The 11,811-nt window shown below is 43.4% G+C and overlaps 1 pseudogene; it reads left to right on the top strand.

Moving 5' to 3' along the window:
• The first annotated feature begins 1,290 nt into the window (after positions 1–1,290).
• On the top strand, positions 1,291–7,050 carry LOC101010232 (annotated as a pseudogene).
• Positions 7,051–11,811: the final 4,761 nt, after the last annotated feature.

The raw sequence follows: 11,811 nt of genomic DNA, 5'->3' as shown, positions 1-11,811 counted from the left end.
AACAAGTCCGCCATGGCACAAGTTTCCCTATGTAACAAACCTGCATATGCACATTTGAACTTAAAATAAAAGTTAAAGAAATAAAGTTACACATTTCCTTCTGAGCACAGTTTTAGCTGTGACCCAGCACCATGTGATATTTTCATTACCATTCAGCCCAAGACAATTTCTAATGGCTATTTTTGATTTATTCCTTGACCAATGGGTGTTTTAGTTGCTCAATGTCCAAACATTCTGGTTAAAAAATTGTGTTGTTACTGATAGCTAGCTTAATTTCACTGTGGTTAGAGAACATACTCAGAATAATTTTAGTCATTTAGAATTTGTGGAGATTTGCTTTATGGCCCAGTATATGGCTAGTCTTGGTAAATAATCCATGTATACTTAAAAAGCAAGTATTTTCCATGGTTGGGTGTAGTGTTCTATATATGTAAGCCGCATCGAATTTGTTAATTGTATTGGTTCTTTAGATAGTCTATACCTTCATGACAGTTAATTTTATGTGCCGACTTGACTGGGCTAAGGGATGCCCAGATAGCTGGAAAACACTATTTCTGACATGCGTGTGATAGTGCTCCTGGAGGAGGTTAGCATTTGACTCCATAGACACAGTAAAGAAGATCACCCTCACCAATGTGGGTGGACATCATCCAGTACACTGAGGCCAAAATAGAAGAAAAAGTGGAAGGAGAGTGAATTTTCTCTCCCTATCAGAACTGGGACATCCATCTCCTCTTGCCTTTGAATGTCAGCATTCCTGGTTCTCAGACCTGGTTCTCTGGACTTGGACCTGACAGATCATGAGCCTTATAATTACATGAGCCAATCTCCCATAATAAATCTCTTTTCATATACCTATCTATCTATCTATCTATATTACGTGGTTCTGTTTCCCTGAAGAACTGGAATACAATCTTTATGCCTTTTTTGTGCATTTTTTGTTCTATTAGTTACTGAGTGAGAGGTATCTAAGTTTCCTTCCTTATTCGAAGTAGTACCTATACAAATGTACTTCTTTTAAAAAAATTTTTGAGATGGAGTCTCGCTTTATCACCCAGACCAGAGTGCAGTGGCGCAATCTCGGCTCACTGCAACCTCTGCTTCCCGGGTTCAAGCGATTCTTCTGCCTCAACGTCCTGAGTAGCTGGGACTACAGGTGTGCACTACCATGCCCAGCTAACTTTTTGTATTTTTAGTAGAGATGGGGTTTTACAATGTTGGTCAAGCTGGTCTTGAACTCCTGAGCTCAGGTAATCTGCCTGCCTCGGCCTCCCAAAGTGCTGGGATTATAGGCATGAGCCAGCATGCCCAGCCCTACAAATGTATCTTAAACATTTTATTTTATTTAATACTATGTCAATATACATTTAGTTGCCAATCTTTGGACATGGGGCCAATGTTTTTCCTTTGAGTATGGGTCCTCTCAAGATGGTTTCAGCCCAGGTATTCTCATGAGTCCACTTGACTGAAGAACACACTCATTCTTGTCCTGCCAAGCAGTGAGCGTGTGGGCTTCACTTGGGCCCCTCTCTATACTGCCAGCTCTCTCCAGTCCACCTGTCTCATGCATAAGTAGCCACCTTCAGGACAGGCAACCAGCAGGTGCTTCCTATGGTGCCATCTTCTCCAGCTCAGATGTCTTAGTTCATTTGTGTTGCTATAAAGTAATACCTAAAAGACTGGGTAATTTATAAAGAAAACAGGTTTATTTGACTCACAGTTCTGCAGGCTGTACAAGAAGCATGGCTCCAGTATGTGCTTCTGGTGAGGGCTTCAGGAAGCTTTCACTTACGTTGGAAGGTGGAGAGCCAAGGTGTGCAGAGATCTCATGGTGAGAGAGGAAACAAAGGAGAGTGGGAAGGTGTCAGGTCTTTTAAACAAGCAGCTCTTGGGGGGAACTAATAGAGTGAGAATTGAGAATTGACTCATAACCATGAGGATGAGACCAAGACATTCATGAGAGCTCCATCCCTATGAGCCAAACATCTTCCACAAGGCCCCACCTCCAACATTGGGGATAAAATTCCAACATGAGATTTGGAAGGACACGCATCCAAACCACAGGACCAGAAATGCATGTTTATTAATCTAAGCTACTTGGCTGGTTCTAAACTTCTGGTTCCATCAGAATTACCAGGAGGGCCCATTAAGCCATAGACTGCAGGGCCCTGCCCTCAGAGTTTCAGATTTTATTGGCTGAGATGAAGCTCAATACTTTGCATTTCTAATAATTCCCAAGTGGCGCTGATGTTGCTGATGCAGGGGCCACATTTTGGGAGTCACTCATTTAGCCAATCGTCTTAATTTCACCAAGGACCTGTGATAGACCGCTTACTGCTGAGCAGTGTGCTGGGGGCTGAGGGGTCAGGGTGGGATTCTGGGGGAGTTTTCCTCACTCTTAAAAGGTTTTATAGAATAGCGGTTCACCACTTTTCCACCTCTGGATGTGGCTGTAAATGTGGCAGCAGGGGAACCATGGGGGGAGACATGGCCCCTGTGCTGAAGATGGTGGGGGTGGCGGAAGATGCAGGGCGCTGGAGTCTTAGAGGATAAGGACGTTCAGCTGGTGAATGAACCAATCCCGAGATTCCTCACCTCTGGGCCTTGCATTCTTGAACGAATACCTCCTGGTTGTTTAACTTTTTGATGGGTCTTCCATGACTTGCATTCTCACGGGAGTGGTTACAGAAACCAAACCCCGGCCATCTTCCTGGGCCTCTGTGGACCTTGAGGCTTGGGTGGGACTGTCTCCTTCCCCCTGTAGTGTTGCCCGGGATGCACGATGTCTCCCAAGTTTCACTGTTCCTAGACTCACCTGCCTGGAGTCCACCTGCTTTGTGTATTCACCTGCCTTTGCTCCCCTCCCCCCTGCAAATCTCAGCCCCCTCACTTTTTTTTCCCACCAGAAATACATGCCAGTGGAACACTTCGGGTGTGTGTGTTGAATTTCTTGAAGATTTGCAGGTTGACAGGAAGTCTCAGCGTGTCCCGTGTGGACTCCCGTCCCGCTGGCTCTGCCCCAGCCTCTCTCTTCCACCCTTCTCCAGGAACACCCACACCAAGGGTCTCACCTTCTACCCAAAGCACTTCTTAAGGTATTTTCCCCACACAATGATCTTCCCCTTCCTAAGAGGAATTGGGGTGATAAAGGGTGTGAATGTTCCTTTATCACCTGTGACTGTGGGTCTCAGACCATGTGAACATTTGGGGCAAAGTTATCCCAGAAGCCTTGGGAGGTGCAAACTCCTCCAAAGAAGGGGAAGGTTGGTGTTGCCATGCTGTGTTCTAAGATGGTCTTTCTCTGGAGGTTTAGGGGTTCCCCCAAAAGCCCAATGATTCCACCTGTCATGACTGAGGAGGAGGCGGTGCTCAGACAAGAGGCTTGAAATAGGTGGAGAGGGAACCACCTCTCCTGGAGCTAGACCGTGCATTCTTAATGGGGTGACAGCATTCCCAAGGGAGCAAATATTGGTTCTCAGGCAGGGGAGGGCAAAAGTTCTCACGTTTTTTATGCATAAAGCACAGATAGGCATTGCTGCATAAAAAGATGATCACATCTGTGGTATTACAATTGTATGGGTGCACAAATAAGAAAATAATGTCTGAAAAGGCTCCTAGTGGGGGTTGATAATTTTTTTAAAAGTCTGAGAAGCACTGACGCAGATGAGCTTCTGCCTTGGGGCAGCCTCAGCAGGCACCATCCAGTTGCTTGGGCCACATATCTAGGAGGTCTCCTCCATTGCTCCTTTCCTCCAATAGGTTTCAAAGCCTCCAAAAATATATCCCCAACTATTCAAGGATCTGCTCGTATAGTGGCAACAGAAATGTTATTACCTGTAAAGCCTAAAATATTTACCATATAGCCTTTCGTTGAAACAGTTTGTGAACCTCAGCTGTAAATTATGAGCTACTTATGGCAAAGGACGGGTCTTAGGCCAGGTGTGGTGGCTCACACCTATAATCCCCATACTTCGGGAGGCCAAGGTAGGAGAATTGCTTGAGTCTAAGAGTTTGAGACCAGCCTGGGCAACATAGTGAGAGCCTATCTCTATTAAAAAATAAAAAATAAAAAGACGGGTCTTACTGAACTCTGGAGCTCAGCCCAGATACTGGTGAACAGAAGTCAGTAAGTGTTGAAAGAGGAATAGCTGAGTGGATGAGCAATGAATGCAGTGCAAGCTCATTTGGTAGAAGGTGCACCTGCACAGTGTGAGAACCAGAAAGCCATGGAGTTTTATTCTAAAAGCAGAGTCCACAGTTCAAGTTTAAATCCAGCAACACTACGTTTCCCTCTGCTCCTGCCCTCATTTCTGTTATGCCATATTTGAATAAGACAGAGCTTTTTCTTATGAGGCTCAGATGACTAAAAATGAATTCTCTAAGTACTGCTCTCCTTTGGGAATCTTGAGCAGAGTCTATGGCGGTGAGGAAAAAAAATCCCTGGTTTAACGATGATCCTCGGAAAGGGGAAGTGTTTGCTTCATAATGAAAAATTCCATGTGTTGCAGACTCATCTGGGGCCTGTCCAGCTGGATTTAATTATGACTTTGCTATGAAGAACTTGTTACTGGGCTTTTTTAGACCTATAAAACTTTACAGCACCAAAAATTACAGTCATAGCTGCTAACAGGAGTTGAATGCTTGCTGTATTCAAGTTCTTGGCCAGCGGCTGACATGCATTACAAAAATCCTGAGGCTCAGAGAGGGAAGTGACCTGCTCAAGTTCACACAACTGTCAAGTGGTAGGGCAGGGATTTGACAAGATCTGATGGACTGCAAATTCTCTGTTCTTTTTACTCAATCAGGAGATTAATCATAGTAATAAAATAATACTAGTTGACTGTTAGGATACAGATTCTATAGACCAGGCTCTTTTAGAATGAACAAAGAGAATAAGGAAGTTTTCTTAATCTAGGGGATGGGATTCCAGGATTTTAATGAAGTAAGAAGGAAATGAATTGGATTTTAGGGTAGTGCCTCATGCAGGAGAGTCACACTCGAAGGCTGGTCTTCATGCCACCTGTCCCATCTGGATGGCAATTGACCATCTTGCTTGCCTCCCCCTCTGTCCTACCACCCTACTGGTCATAGCCTGACCACTGCTCTGTCCCCACCAGGTCCCCCCTGGTTATCTTCCGACTGCCTCTCTTCCTTCAATTCTCACTGCTCCTGACCAAGCTCAGGCTGGAAACCTGGCCTCTCTCCTCCACCACCTCAAGTGCTCTGAAATTCTGTCTCACAGAAAGTCATCAATTCCACTCTTGGCTCTATCACCACTTTGCTTTATCACATGTTATTCTGCCGCCCAGCGACCATTCCCTGCTCTGGTGACAGCATGGTGTGTGCTTTTGGAGAGCTGCTACTCTCTAGCACTTATCCAGGGTGTTTGGGTGGCTCTGATGCTGTCTCAAACTCCAGGGCTGAGTCCAGGCCTGTCTGGTCAGCCTCTGTCTATAGTGACAGAGGTTCATGGATGGAGACATGACCCAAGACAGATCACGGGGACTCAGTTCTGGGACTTTTGTTGCTGCTGTTGGAAAACTTCTCTTTTGTACATTGGAGCTTCCTGAAGCATCAGTGACACAAACCCGAATCTAAATAAAGTCAGCCTAGAGGAAAACAGAGCTGAGAAGTGGAGAGAGCCACCATGATCCAGCAATTCCTGAGGCTAAGATACTCCCTGCATTTCCAAATACCAGAACCAATAAATCCCGTCACCTCGGTTTAACTCGGTTTCTGTCCATTTATTAGTTGTGACTAATGAGGAAATGGAATGGCATTCTCTCTCTCTATTTCAGTTTCTTCAAAAAGAAAAAAAATTATGGTTCTTTGTCCAACGAATTACAATGTTGAAGCTGTAAAATTAAAACTAAAATAATTTTGCAAAATTATTTAATCAAAATTTATATTCTCTATAACTGCTATATAAATGTATTGTAATATATATTCTCATGTATGAACCAAGTTGTATATGTATTTATATGTTAACATATACGAATATTAGGCCCCTGGAATTGTAATAGACAGGTGAATAAGCTTGTTCTGATCACAAGGAGCCCTTTCTCCAACGTGGCAACACAGGGAAATCGGCAAGTACTTTCCAATGTGATGGGTGCTGTGATAGAGGTGGGGTGAGGGAGGAGGGTGTCTGAACTAGACAGGCGTGATATTGGAGAAAGGGGATGGAAGGCTATCTATCTGAACAAGAGGGATGGAAGACTATCTGAAGGATGAGGAAGAAAAGAAGAGAAATCCATTGAAGGGGGAACAGCTTGCATACTGCACCATGTGGCTGAAACCAGGCAAGCCCACCAGTGCATCTGGAGCCTACAGTGACTATAGCAGTTACCAGGCGGCCCCTGACAACGATGTTGCCTGGTCCACTGCCTGAGCTACAGAGAAACTGAAGGATACGCTTTAACAGCTCTCCATTGTCAAGATGATGCTCTCTTGCAACATTGGATTTTGAGAATATCCGCCCCTAACGGTGCAAATTCACCAAAAGCCCAGCCTGAGAATGTATGTCTGACACATAGATGCCTCACAAATATTTGTTGAGTGATGAAAGCTAAGAATATGTTCCAAAAATTGTTCTAAAATTAAACTTCATTTAAAATTCATATCTAGTAGCTATTAGCTCTTTCATAGTCACCCCACTTTCTTTTTTCTTTACTTACCTGAAATGTACACATCTACGAGATTTTAAAAGGATCATGGATATTCAGTTATTAAACTCCCCCTCCTCGAATATTTTACCTTCATAGTAGATGAGGAAGTCTGGATAAAATAAGGAGAAAAAGGAAGACATTTTATACTTATTAAGCATTACTGTATGGATCTGTGGATGCTATGATATTTAATTCTCATCACCACCCTGGAAGTAGGAAGTGTTCTCCTGGATTTACAGACAAAGAAATGGAGGGGGTCAGGGTCACAGGTGGTAAGGGGAGGGCTTGTATCAAAACTCTGACTCAGCTGGGCGCAGTGGCTCATGCCTGTAATCCCAGCACTTTGGGGGGTCAAGGTGGGCGGATCATGAAGTCAGGAGATTGAGACCATCCTGGCTAACACGGTGAAACCTTGTCTCTACTAAAAATACAAAAATTAGCCAGGTGTGGTGGCATGTGCCTGTAGTCCCAGCTACTTGGGAGGCTGAGGCAGGAGAATCGCTTGAACCAGGAAGGTGGAGGTTGCAGTGAGCCAAGATCGTGCTATTGTACTCCATCCTGGGTGACAGAGCAAGACTCCGCCTCAAAAGAAAAAAAAAAAAAAAAAAAAAAGGTGGGGGCAGGAGGGAAACATCTTCAGCTCATGTGGAACAATATGTTAAAAAGCCTTTTAACTTCCCCTAGTCCAGCAGCGCTGAGGCAAGTTTTCCCCCGTAATGTCATATATTGTTGAATATGAGGTGAGTCTTTCCCTGCTGGGATGCTTAATTTTTTTTTTTTTTTTTTTTTGAGATGGAGTCTCACTCTTTTGCCAGGCTGGAGTGCAATGGTGTGATCTCAGCTCACTGCAACCTCTGCCTACTGGGTTCAAGCGATTCTCCTGCCTTAGCCTCCTGAATAGCTGGGACTACCGGCATGTGCCACCATGCCCAGCTAATTTTTGTATTTGTAGTAGAGAAGGGGTTTCACCATGTTGGCCAGGATGGTCTAGATCTCCTGACCTCGTGATCTGTCCACCTCAGCCTCTCAAAGTGCTGGGGTTACAGGCACAAGCCACCGCGCCTGGTCTGTGATGGTTAATTTTATGTGTCAACATGGCTGGGCTGTGGTGCCCACTAATTTGGTGAAATGCCAGCCTAAGCGTTGTTGCGAAGGTATTTTTTAGATGTGATTAACATTTAAATCAGTGGACTTCGAGTGAAGCCAATTAGCCTCTGTAATGTAGGCGGGCTTCATCCAACCAGTTGAAGGCCTTATGAGAAAAAGACAGATTTTCTGGAGGAAGAAGAAATTGTCCATAAGAGGGCAAGGGTTTCCAGATTGCTACTTTGTGGAATTCAGACTCCATATTGCAGGATTAACTCTCACCTAAGTCTGCAGCCTGCTGGCCTGCCCTATAGATTTTAGACTTTCCAGCCTCCACAATATCATAAACCATATTTTAAAATCTCTCTATAAATACATGTTCTGTTTCTCTGGAGAACCTGACTTGTATACCCCCTAAAAATGTCAGAGAAGATAATACAAAATATTTAGTTTGGAGTCCTCCTGAAATTATTTAATTAATTAATTTATTCATTTATTTATTTTTCTAGAGATGAGGTCTTCCTATGTTGCCCAGGCTGGTTTCAAACTTTTGGGTTCAAGTGATTCTCCCACCTCAGACCCTCAAAATGCTGGGATTACAGGTGTGAGCCACTGTGCTAGCCCCCAAATTATTTTAAACAGCAGCAAAATACTATTTGGAAAAAATATATTGACCTGAAACAATCTCATCCAATGTTATTTTGGAAACCTACGGAGATCACTGCCGGAATCTGTAAATAAAGGAAGCAGATAAGTTATCCCCCAATTACTTCACATGATGGAAGAGATTCAAGTAAATTATTGATAGTATTAGATAGAAACATTATGGTCTTCTTGGCTCATTTACCACTTCTTTGGGTAGCATGATTGATGAAGAGAGCATTTGCCCAGCTCTGACTCTGTGCCAGGCATTGCACTGGGTGTTGGGAATATAGTGGTGACAAAATGAAGGCCCTGTCCTAGAGCTCATGTGGCCCTGGGGGTCAGAGGACATCCACAGGTAAAACAAAGGTGTTGAGCAAAGGCGGCTCATGCCGTATTAAAACATGGCTTAAAACAATTCTGCCGCCCCTTTAAAATTTTCTCCAGTGGGAGTTACTTCCCCTGTCTCTGCATAAAAGTCCTAGCAGGTACCATGGCTTTTCTCCTCGCTCTAAGGTTTGAGATAGTTCAACAGTCACTTCAAGTTGGAAATATAGTTTTAATGCATTAACTAGAAAGCTTAGTGCAATATACTAATCCAAGTTCTGAACTGATTTGGCTTTAAATCTGTTCTGCGTGATGCAATCTGGAAGCTGGCTGTGGGGAAGAAGCCTCTCCTAGAATCTTCGCTCTCCTCCACTTTGTCCTTTTCTTGTCCCCAATTCCCCCAGCTTGCTGCCCCCTCTGGGTGAGAAGGGGAGAAGAGGGGTCTTTCTTGATTTGTTTCTGTCCTCTGTGTGAAACATGGATTCCTTGGTGAGGCAGGTGCCTATGGATGCTCCTTCTCTTGTGGGCTGCTTTTGTGTACTTTTTTGGAAGTTCCCTGATGGGCTTCTCTACCTGTAGGTCCTCTGACCCATCTTTATTTTGGGTGGTTAGTTTCCACTCCTTTCTCCAACCTGTAGTTCAATCCAGTTATCTGCTGCTGGGGTATCTTGGTCTCTCTCAGCTGCCCTGATAGAGATGGGGTCTGACAGGCTCCATGGCAAGCCCACTCAGGCCTTCTCTCCTACATGACCTCATTTGGTCCCTAGGGAGCACTCAGGCATCCTTGGCCTTCACAGCCTGGAAGTGTGGCAGTGCCGTTGCCAGCCCATCACACCTTCATTTTCCTGGTGGTAGTCAAACTCCAGCCCATGTGTGGCACTCCCAGTGTGGGGGTCAGGCTCCCATCTAAGTAGCCCTGCAGAAGAACCCCCTTACCGGGTGGGGGTCATGTCTGAGTTGAGTAGTCCTGGGAAAGGACCCCTTTAATTAAGTGAGGGAGAGGATGGGACTTCCAGCACAGCTCTCTCTATAATGAGCCAACTCACAAAATTCTCGCTCCTCCATTTTTTGACCTTTTTATATTCTGGAAATAGTTCTCAAGAATTTCCTTTAAACATCTGCAGTGGTTCCTCCTTTGGAAATGTCATGTCTATTGTATCTTCATGTCTGAATGAAAACTCAACTTTAATGCCTTTTTACATACATAAATAAAATTGTGCAACAGAACACACAATAGATAACATATCATGTCCTTTGAATTCAGTCTTCATCACTTACCACATGGCCTTCAGCTGTGACTTAAAACTCTTGGCTTAATTCCCTTCTCTGAAAATTGGGAGTAATAGTATTGACCTCACGGGATTGTTGTGAAGACCTAAGATGATGGAAAGTTCTAGCACTGTGCCCAGCATCTCCTAGGCACTCAATAATTTGAGCTGTGATGATCTATTGTATGGCAATGGGTAATGAACAGGCAAGAAATAACTCACTGGGAGGACTCATGCCCCGTTATGAAGACAGACTGAAAACAAAAAAGGACTGAAGTATTGCTCCTGGTTTCGTTTTCCTATTTAAAACACCCACAAACAAAAAATTAGCTTCTCCATTTGAAAAAAAGTTTAATCAGAAAAATTTTTAAATATAAAAGAGAACAAAGCCACATAATCTCAACATGATTATGAGTTTGAAATTCTTCTATGCATCTTTTTACATGGTTGTAATCATATTGCATATCAAATTTTGTACCCTTTTCCCCCATAGATATTATATTGTAGACATTTTTCTATTTTATTATATATCTTAATAACTATAATTTTTAATGACAGCATACTATTTCTTTGAGGAGATAAATGATAATTTACTTTGCTGTCTTCCAATTCTTTGACATTTAGGTGGTTTCTATTTTCTTCTACTTTCATAAATTGAGTCAGTTAGGGTTCTTTGTTGGCAAGTAACAGAAAACAACTCTGGATAGCTTAGGCAGGAAAGGAATTTGCTTGAAGGATAACCAGGAACTCACAGAGTTTGCAAGGGGGTTGAGGAACCAGGTGAATAAAAAGACCAGGATTTGGGGATGTTCTGGGGGTCTGAGCGTCAGGAGCTGCTTGACAGTGGGGTGATGGCTCTGCTGTTAGAGTGAATACACGCTGGCTATGGTTTCCTGTCCTTGTCAGATCCGGACACAAAGTCCCTAGAGAGAAGGTGATGGAACTAGCCTGGGGCTTGTACTTAGCCCTAGGAGCAGTGAAGTCTGAATGCCTAGATTCACAGCAGGACCAAAACGGTACGTGGTAGTGGCAGGGGCATAAACTCCTCAAAGAAAATAAGGGCATTGGTAGTAGATGACCAGTGAACCAAGTTTGCACTGTATAAATACTCCATCCTTGCACATGTAGCTCTTTCTAGATTTTGGAATTATTTTCTTAGATGAAATTTTCCGAAGTGGAATGACTAGGTCGGAGGATAGAATTTTGGGGGTGGCTCTTGATGTTCATTATTGAACAAGAGAGTACAGGAACAATCCTATTAGAAATATTCGAAAGAGGTAGTCAGTTAAAATGAGGGAATCAAGAATTACACAAACATACCTTAAGCGTTTTATTTTACTTATGTCTGTATCTAAATCTGTATACTGCTCATCTTTTGATGCAGTGCCAATGTCTTGGTGTGTGTCCTCTCTTTGGAGTTGTGTGTTATCTTTCCTGCACATGCATGATCCACAATGCATTATCCAAAATTTCCAGTCTAGGATTCTGCAAAAGGGAGCAATGACTGAGAGATCCTTGTGAAACCATCTGAATGCGGCATCCCTCTGGACGTTTAAGATTACTACCCCCTTCAAATCTATTTGCTTGCCCACGCTTAACTCTATGACCATAATTTTGCATGAGTGACTTGCTTTTTTTGAGCCTTTCCAAAGCCTTTAATTTAGTTTTCATTGAAACAGTAACTCTCTTATTTATCCTATTCTTATGTAATTGGTTTCTATAATGTTTATTTTAATCACATAATTTTAAAAAATGGCTCAAGAGGCATTAGGAGGCTTGAGAACAAATACAACTCACTCCTGGTAAGCAGACAGCTCAGC

Source organism: Papio anubis, chromosome 5 (genome assembly GCF_008728515.1).
Source record: "Papio anubis isolate 15944 chromosome 5, Panubis1.0, whole genome shotgun sequence".
NCBI classification, from domain to species: Eukaryota; Metazoa; Chordata; class Mammalia; order Primates; family Cercopithecidae; genus Papio; species Papio anubis.
Note: the sequence above shows the minus strand (reverse complement) of the source record. Positions and strands in the feature narration are given on the sequence as shown.